Source organism: Piliocolobus tephrosceles, chromosome 1 (genome assembly GCF_002776525.5).
Source record: "Piliocolobus tephrosceles isolate RC106 chromosome 1, ASM277652v3, whole genome shotgun sequence".
Taxonomy (NCBI): Eukaryota; Metazoa; Chordata; class Mammalia; order Primates; family Cercopithecidae; genus Piliocolobus; species Piliocolobus tephrosceles.
Window position 1 is genome coordinate 212803155 of NC_045434.1, and position 8238 is coordinate 212811392.

Sequence of the window (8238 nt, forward strand, 5' to 3'; positions counted from 1 at the left end):
GCTTCCCCTGAGTTTGCCTAATAAACACCATGGGGGTGGAGAGATAGGGAGAGGGTGTTAGAATACAGATTCCTGGGCTCTGTCCACAAAGCTGGTGCTTACCAGGGGAATGAAAGGCACTCCTATAGCAGGGTCCTAGTGTAACCGCCCAGTGGGTTCACCTTGCCTGCTGCCTACATAGAGCCGATGAGGGTCAACAGGTCCAAGTTCCACGCACCCATGACTTGGGGCTGAACTTGAGTAAGAGAGATGCTCCAGGGCTGAGCTGCCAACCCCTTCACCCTTCATGCATAGTTGTATCACGCACATGGTGACCCACTGCAGCTGCAGCTGCAGGCTTCCTGGTGGTCAGGGGCTGCTGGGACACCAGGGGCTCTTCTTGGAAGGGAGCAGCCTTCCAAACGCATCTATCGGAGGTGGCTGCCTTGCTTTGTGACTTGCAGGTCTGCACTGGCCATGCAGCCCCACCTCGCGGTCATATTTTTCTTTAAACTGCTCCACCTGGGGAATTTTGCTGCCAAAAGCTCCTAAACTTTCTTCCACTTTCTGGATTTTGTGCAGTTAAAACTGCGTTGAGGAGAATGGCTTGAACCCGGGAGGCAGAGATTGCAGTGAGCTGAGATCATGTCACTGCACTCCAGCCTGGGTGACAGAGCGAGACTCCGTCTAAAAAAACAAAACAACAACAAAAAACTGCATTGATGCCCCTAGAAGATGCCCCTAGAAGTGGCATCTTGAATTTGGTTATTAAGGTACAATATACACAAACTTAAGTAATGCTAGAACGGCAGTGCCTGGTCCTGCTTCTTCGAGGCGACCATCCTGAGGTTTGTTAAGTATTCTCTCCTGTCTTTGTCGTTGTGTCTCTAAACGTGATGCTATGTGCTTCTCTGGGAGAAAATGGAAGCATCCCCTCCCAGCCCTCTCCTGTGACCCTCCCCTCATTAACCGCCATGCGCCTTTCCCTTTCCATCTGTCTCCCCTCAGTGACCTTTTGTCACCTCTCCCCTGACCTCTTTTCCAGAGTTCTCTTCACCTTCCTCACCCCAGCAAACGCAGCATGCATTCAGAATCCAGGCTCCATGTTCCATACTGTTCCACACTGTTCCCTCTTGCCTGGCCTCCTGCTTCTGCCTGTATGCAGCCCACACCCCACAGGGTCACCTCCTTCTGCTCCTATAACCTGCTAAGCGGGTCTTTGGGATGCCAAGGTCTCTGCAGAGATCGTAAGTTCCAGGGACCACTCTACCAGGTATTTTCCCCAGAGCCTGCGAGGCTCCTGGCACAGAGGCTGTATCCAAGGGTCAGCTCAGCACGCAGCTGAGGCTTAGGCCTTGCACATAGGAAAAGCTATAGCAGAGGAAGGTTGGGGGAAAGATGGACCACTTTCTGAATGAAGCACGTGGGTCTAGAAACAATTACTCACTTGTTGGAGGAGAGTCCAGAATCTAGGCTCCATGAGGAAAAGGATTTGCCAGATGTGGTGGGGTTAGGACATTGTTACTAGCTAATAGCTGGCATTTCCTGAGTGCTTACCCTGTGCCAGGCCAGATATGAAGTTGCCCTTCTGTGGGCAGGATGCTGGAACCTGCACGGGTCACAGGCCCATGGAGTTGGCACTGCCTGTACACAAGACAAAGGTGGTGCTTATCAGGGGAGTGAAAGGCACTGCTATTGCAGGGCCCTAGTGTAACCACCCGGTGGGTTCACCTTGCCTGCTGCCTAGACAGAGCCCATTTTTCAAGACAGGGGAATTGCAGTAGAGAAAGAGTAGTTCACATACAGCCAGCTGTGTGGGAGACCGGTGTTTTATTATTATTCCAATTGGTCTCCCCGAGCATTTGGGGATAGTCCAGTGAGTCAGGAGTGCTGATTGGCTGGGTCAGAGATGAAATCACAGGGAATCAAAGCTGTCCTCTTGTGCTGAGTCAGTTCCTGGGTGGGGGCCACAAGATGAGATGAGCCAGTTTATCTGGGTGGTGCCAGCTGATCCATCAGGTGTGGGGTCTGCAAATATCTCAGGCACTGACCTTAGGTTTTACAACAGTGATGTTATGCCTAGGAGCAGTTTGGGGAGGGTCAGAATCTTGACTCCTCAGCTGCATGACTGCTCAACCATAATTTCTAATCTTTTGGCTAACAAGAAGGGGGCCTACTTTGAGAAAAGGACTGTTACCTTCTTTTTTCTAAACTATAAACTGTAAGTTCCTCCCCAAGTTAGTTCAAAGCCCATGCCCAGGAATGAACAAGAACAGCTTGGAGGTCAGAAGGGAAGATGGAGTTGGTTAGGTCAGATCTCTTTCACCATCTCAGTCATAATTTTGCAGTGGCGGTTTCACTAGCAGGGTCTCAGAGAAGCAGAGAACAACATTGGGGTATTTATTCTTTTTGTTTGTTTGTTTTTTGATACAGAGTCTCGCTCGGTCGCCCAGGCTGGAGTACAGTGGCACGATCTCAGCTCATCATAACCTCCAACTCCCAGGTTCAAGCAATTCTCCTGCCTTGGCCTCCCCAGTAGCTGGGATTACATGCATGCGCCACCACACCTGACTAATTTTTGTATTTTTAGTAGAGACAGGGTTCAACCATGTTGGCCAGGCTGGTTTTGAACTGCTGACCTTGTGATCCACCTGCCTCTGCCTCCCAAAGTGCTGGGATTACAGGTGTAAGCCACCACACCCAGTCCATGTTTTTGAAGATCAAAACATGTAGTTTCAGATAAGTCTTTCAGCCTCCTTGGAATTAGCAAGTCATGATGTAATCCTTTCACATATGTGAACACAGCATGATGAGGATTTGCTGGTGGTGAGTTGAATGAGTTTTGAGTCTAAGCTATCACTGGATGCTTTTTATTGAAGAGCTGATGAATCTTTCCAGGAAGTTCCTGGAGTTAACCATAAAGTTATTTGCAGCATTTGTCTTGCAGGACAAGAATCTCCTGGGCATAGTGAAGTGATATTGATGAAGGCATCTGTGTGTTTATCAAGTCATCTTATGGTAGACAAGCCAAGGGGATGGCTTTGAATCTCCAAGGAAAGGAGAAGCAGGTGGGTCCTGATGACCAGGTTTGTGAACAACGAGACTCTGGAAAGAGAGAGACTGGGTTCCAACTATGGCTCCATTGTTTATTATACTTGATCTTGGCCAGAAGGCTGATAAGTGGACTCCGTCATTTCTCCTTTTTTGGGGGAGTGGGGGATGGAGTGTTGCTCTGTCACCCAGGCTGGAGTGCAATGGTGTGATCTTGGCCTACTGCAACCTTCACCTCCTGGGTTCAAGCAGTTCTCCTGCCCCAGCCTCCCATGTAACTGAGACTACAGGCATGTGCCACCATGCCCAGCTAATTTTTGTATTTTCTAGTAGAGATGGGGTTTTGCCATGTTGGCCAGGCTGGTTTTGAACTCTTGACCTCAGGTAATATGCCTGCCTCGGCCTCCCAAAGTGTTAGGATTACAGGCGTGAGCCACTGCACTGGCCCATTATTTATCCTTGTATTATTCTGAGAAAATGTTGACCTCACTCAGCTGCAGGTTCATCTAAAATTGGGTGATATTGAGGCTTAAATGAGATCCAGTGCTTCTAAAACTGCCTTTGCAAAAATTATGACAGTGAGAGAAATCTGACATTGTTGATTCTGTCTTGCTTCTAAACTCCAGGCTGCCCTTGGTCATTCCTGAGTATGGGCCAAGCTAACTTTGGGAGAAATTTAGTTTAGAGCTTAACCTTAAAGCAAGGATGGTAATAGCCCTTCTCAAAACTAAACCGCCTTTGTAAAACTAATGAAAGTCCACAAGGTTAGGATTATGAGAGGGGCCTGAATTCTGCTAAGATGTAGGCACAGGTAAATTATTACCAGCCATTTTTCCAGAAGTCACAAGATTTATAACTTGCCCAATTACTCCCATAAGTAACATCACTATTGTAGAACCTAAGATTCACTTTTTGAGATATCTCAGACTTGTATTTCTGATGATGGCTAACTCTACCTGGACTCATGACTCAACCCATCCTGTGGCCCCACCCAGAGGAGGACTCAGCACTGTAAGACTTAAAGAAAGAAGAAAGAAACACAAAATGTGGCTTGACAGTTAAGGACAGGTTTATTTTAGAGAAAACAAACCTGAGAGGGGCTTCTGGACAAGTTAAGTCAGAGAGCTCTTCTCTCTTACAGACTAAGAATATTTAAGGGTTTTGAAAAAGGGGACTTATCGTAGGTTCAGAATGTTTCTATGTGAGGGAAAGTTTATTGCAGGTTTGGAATGTCTCTGGTCACAGGGGAGGCTATCTTGGGGTTGGCATGTTTCTTGTCAGAGAGGGATTTATCTTAGGGTTGGAATGTTTCTGGTTATGCTGACATTAGCCATTAGGCTGATGTTTTGGGGCTGGATTTAGGGGTTTTTTAATTAAGTGGAACTTAGGATGGTGGTGTTTGTTCAAGATGGTGATGCTCCTGCTCTGTCAAGCACCAGTACCATTTTCCATACCCTTATGATGGCATTCCCCAACCAATCAATAGCACCCATTCCCTAGTCTGCTGCCCACCAAACTATCTTTGAAAATCCCTAACCTTGGCCAGGGGCAATGGCTCACGCCTATAATCCCAGCACTTTGGGAGGTCAAGGTGTGTGGATTGCTTGAGGTCAGGAGTTGGAGACCAACCTGATCAACTTGGTGAAACCCGATCTCTACTAAAAAAATACAAAAATTAGCCAGGCATGGTGGTACATGCCTGTAATCCTAGCTACTCAGGATGCTGAGGCAGGAGAATCACTTGAACCTGGGAGGCAGAGGTTGTAGTGAGCTGAGATTGTGCCACTGCATTCCAGCCTGGGCAACAAAGTGAGACTTCAACTCAAAAAAAATTTAAAAAGAGAAAAAGAAAATCCCTGGCCTCTGAGCTTTCAGGGAGATTAATTTGAGTGGTAACTCCCTCTCCCTTAGGGCGTGGCTGGCCTCGCAGCAATTAAACTCTTTCTTTACTGCAATGCCATGGTTTCAGTCAATTGACTTTGTCAGTGTAGCCGGCAGGAAGAACCCATCCGGGCAATTACACTTCAGGCAATGACTAAGCTGGAGAAAGAGCTCTAGAGAAAGCTCAGCTGTCATTATCCCTGCTAGTTAGCCTTTCTTGCATTACCCAAGTGATCCTGAAGATTGAACTCCCTGTCCCCACCCCTCCTTTGTTCCCAGGGCCCCAGGCCCACCCTCAGCAGTCAATAGGAGACCTGGGAGGGACGATTTATTCTTGTTGGGCAGTACCTGTTAATGAGGAAAGCATTTCCAGCAATTTCTTAGGACCATGATGCCAGAGATGGGATCAGACCGTCTCTCCCTTTAGCTTTTCTCCCTGGCAGAAAGCAGAACCCTGAACTTGCCTGGGCCTGTTGCATCAGGGAAAGCTTCTCAAATACCAGCAGATAAAACCTCTCTGCAGCCAGCACTTGTCTTCGCCTGGAGGGGAGCAAACCTGCCCCGTCCTGCACCACTGTCACTCCAGTGTAAACCAAAAATAAAATTCTAAGCTCCTCCCACCCCCACCCGCCCGCACAACCATCTGAATGAACTTCTCTCAGCCAGGGCTCTTAAAACTTAACCTGAGAGACTGTTTCAGGCCATAGTGGAAGTGGGGTTCGAACATACCTCATCAAATCTCTCCAGCATGAACAACACAGACTTTAAAGACGATAAGAAACATTTTGCAACTTATTCTCTCTGAAACCTGCTAGCTAAAAGCTTCATCTGCATGATAAAACTTTGGTCTCCACAACCTCTTATCTTACAGACATTCCTTTCTGTTTAATCCCAGGTCTTTAGACAAATTCAACCGTCAACCAGAAAGTGTTTAAATTTACTATAGCCTGGAAGAACCCTCCTCTACCTTCGAACTGTCCCGCCTTTCTGGACCAAACCAATGTATTTCTTAAATGTATTTGATTGATGTCTCATGCCTCCCTAAAATGTAGAAAAGCAAGCTGTACCCTGACCCCCTTGGGCACATGTTCTCAGGACCCCCTGAGGGCTGTGTCACAGGTCATGGTCACTCGTATTTGGCTCAGAATAAATATCTAAAAATATTTTACAGTTTGACTCTTTTCATCAACACCAGCACCACGTTATCCCAGGAGGAAAAGCAGACGCGGGACAGAGTCGGAGAGCAGGCACAGAGTGCTGTCGGCAGTCAGCCAGTGCCCACATCAACACCAAGGAGAGCCCTGGGGGTGCTGTGCAAGGCCAGGGTTAAGTCATCCCTGGTTGGGCACAGAGGCCTTGGGGCCAGAAGGAATCACTGGTGTGCCGCATTCAGGAAAAGCCCAGAGCAGAGCTTCTTGAACTTAAAACGTGAGCTTGAACCACCAGGGATGTGGCCAAAATGCAGGTTCCGATTCAGCAGATCTGGAATCAAGTGGATTTTGCATTTTTCTAACCAGCTCCCAAGTGATGGGGCCGTTGCAAGTTTCCAGACCAACAGGGGCTGGAGGATGGTCTGGTTCCAGGGTCGCCAAGGGTGTGGCCAATGCTCACGTGGTGTGGCTGCCCCCATAGGGCTGCTGGCTTCCATAGCATGTTCCTCAAGATCCCAGGTGAGATGCAAGATGTGTTATCTGGACCTGGTGCCCGATGTAGTACCAGAGTCCGTGATGTGCTGGAAAATGTTCAACAGGCTGGGATGGTGGGCTGGGTGCTGATTTATAGTGTGAGCTGATTTGTGTAATGTTTCTGATGCCAGTGGGCTAGGGGAGGTCCCCAAACGCCAGTGGGACCTTAACCCCAGGCGGTGTCCAGGCTCTTGACCCCTTTGCTAGAAGGAATTCAAGGACAAGTCAGAAAATAGTGAAAGTACAGAGATTTATTGCAAAGCAAAAGGTACACACTCAAGAAAGGAGAGTTCGGGCCTACGCAAGAGAGAGTTGCATCCAGCGGGGTTTGGAGCTGCCACCTTTATGGGTTTCTTTAACCAAGGGGTGGGATATTTATGAAGATTCCTGGAAAAAGGTGAGGGTTTCTCAAAATTGTGGTGTTACCTGTTTTTATGCCAAATATGGATGTCCCAGGAACTGTCATGGCACTGGTGGATGTGGGTTTAGTATGTTTTTGTTTGTTTGTTTTGAGATGGAGTTTCACTCTTGTTGCCCAGGCTGGAGTGCGATGGTGCTATCTTGACTCACTGCAACCTCCACCTCCTGGGTTCAAGCAATTTTCCTGCCTCAGCCTCCCAAGTAGCTGGGATTACAGGCATGCACCACCATGTCCTGCTAATTTTTTTGTGTTATTAGTAAAGATGGTGTTTCACCACATTGGCCAGGCTGGTCTTGAACTCCTGACCTCAGGTGATCTGCCCGCCTCAGCCTCCCAAAGTGCTGGGATTACAGGAGTGAGCCACTGAACCTGGCAGGGTTTAGTATGTTAATGAGCGTATAATGAGGTCCTACATGAAACCTAGGTCAAATCCAGCGCTATATTGGTTTCAGTTGGCCTTAGCCAGCTTGGCCCACATCCTGTTTTTCAGGGCCCCTACTTCTGCAGCTATTTCAATGGTTTCCTTTTGCTAGTCATGCAAAACTGCTGCCTGGAATTTTCTATTCTCCTGCAATCACCCTGTATTATTCCTGTCTCATTTTCACCATGGCAGAGTTCAAACCATGGAGGAAAATGTGCACTTTAGTGGAAAATTGCATTGCTTAAAGCATATTCTTCCCGATTCAGCAGGGCCCTGCCCTTGCATTGCATTTGAGCTTACAGTTCTGTAAGTTGTAGATAAATGATGTCCCAGCAAAGTAGTTGTCTTTAAAAAAAATTTTTTTGAGACAGAGTCTTGCTGTGTTACCCAGGCTAGTATTGATTTCTTTTTTTGATTGAGGTGAAATTTACATAACATGAAATTAACCATTTGAAAGTGAACAATTTGGCAGCATTTAGTATATTCACAGGGTTGCACAATTAATGAATAACTTCATCTATTTCTTCACCCCAAAAGGAAAAGGTGCCTATTAGCTGTCACTTCTCATTACCCCCACCCCAGCCCCTGGCAACCACCAATCTGCATTTTTTTTTGTCCTGTTTGCAGTATCATACATGATCATCAAACTGCTGCTAGAATGCCCACAGCTCTTACTACAAATTCAAAATCCAGGAAAGACTTCTGGGAATTTACTTAGGTCAGGATTGGGCTGCCTGGTACAAGGCTGCACACCCACAACTGGGCAGGTTCAACAACGTAGGAGCCTTTCCCCAGACCAT

At 47.4% G+C, this 8238-nt stretch overlaps 1 non-coding gene across 1 annotated transcript; it reads right to left on the bottom strand.

Annotated features, from left to right (window-relative positions):
* Positions 1-8053: 8053 nt before the first annotated feature.
* Positions 8054-8238, bottom strand: LOC111544685. Its single transcript, XR_002732248.1, has one exon.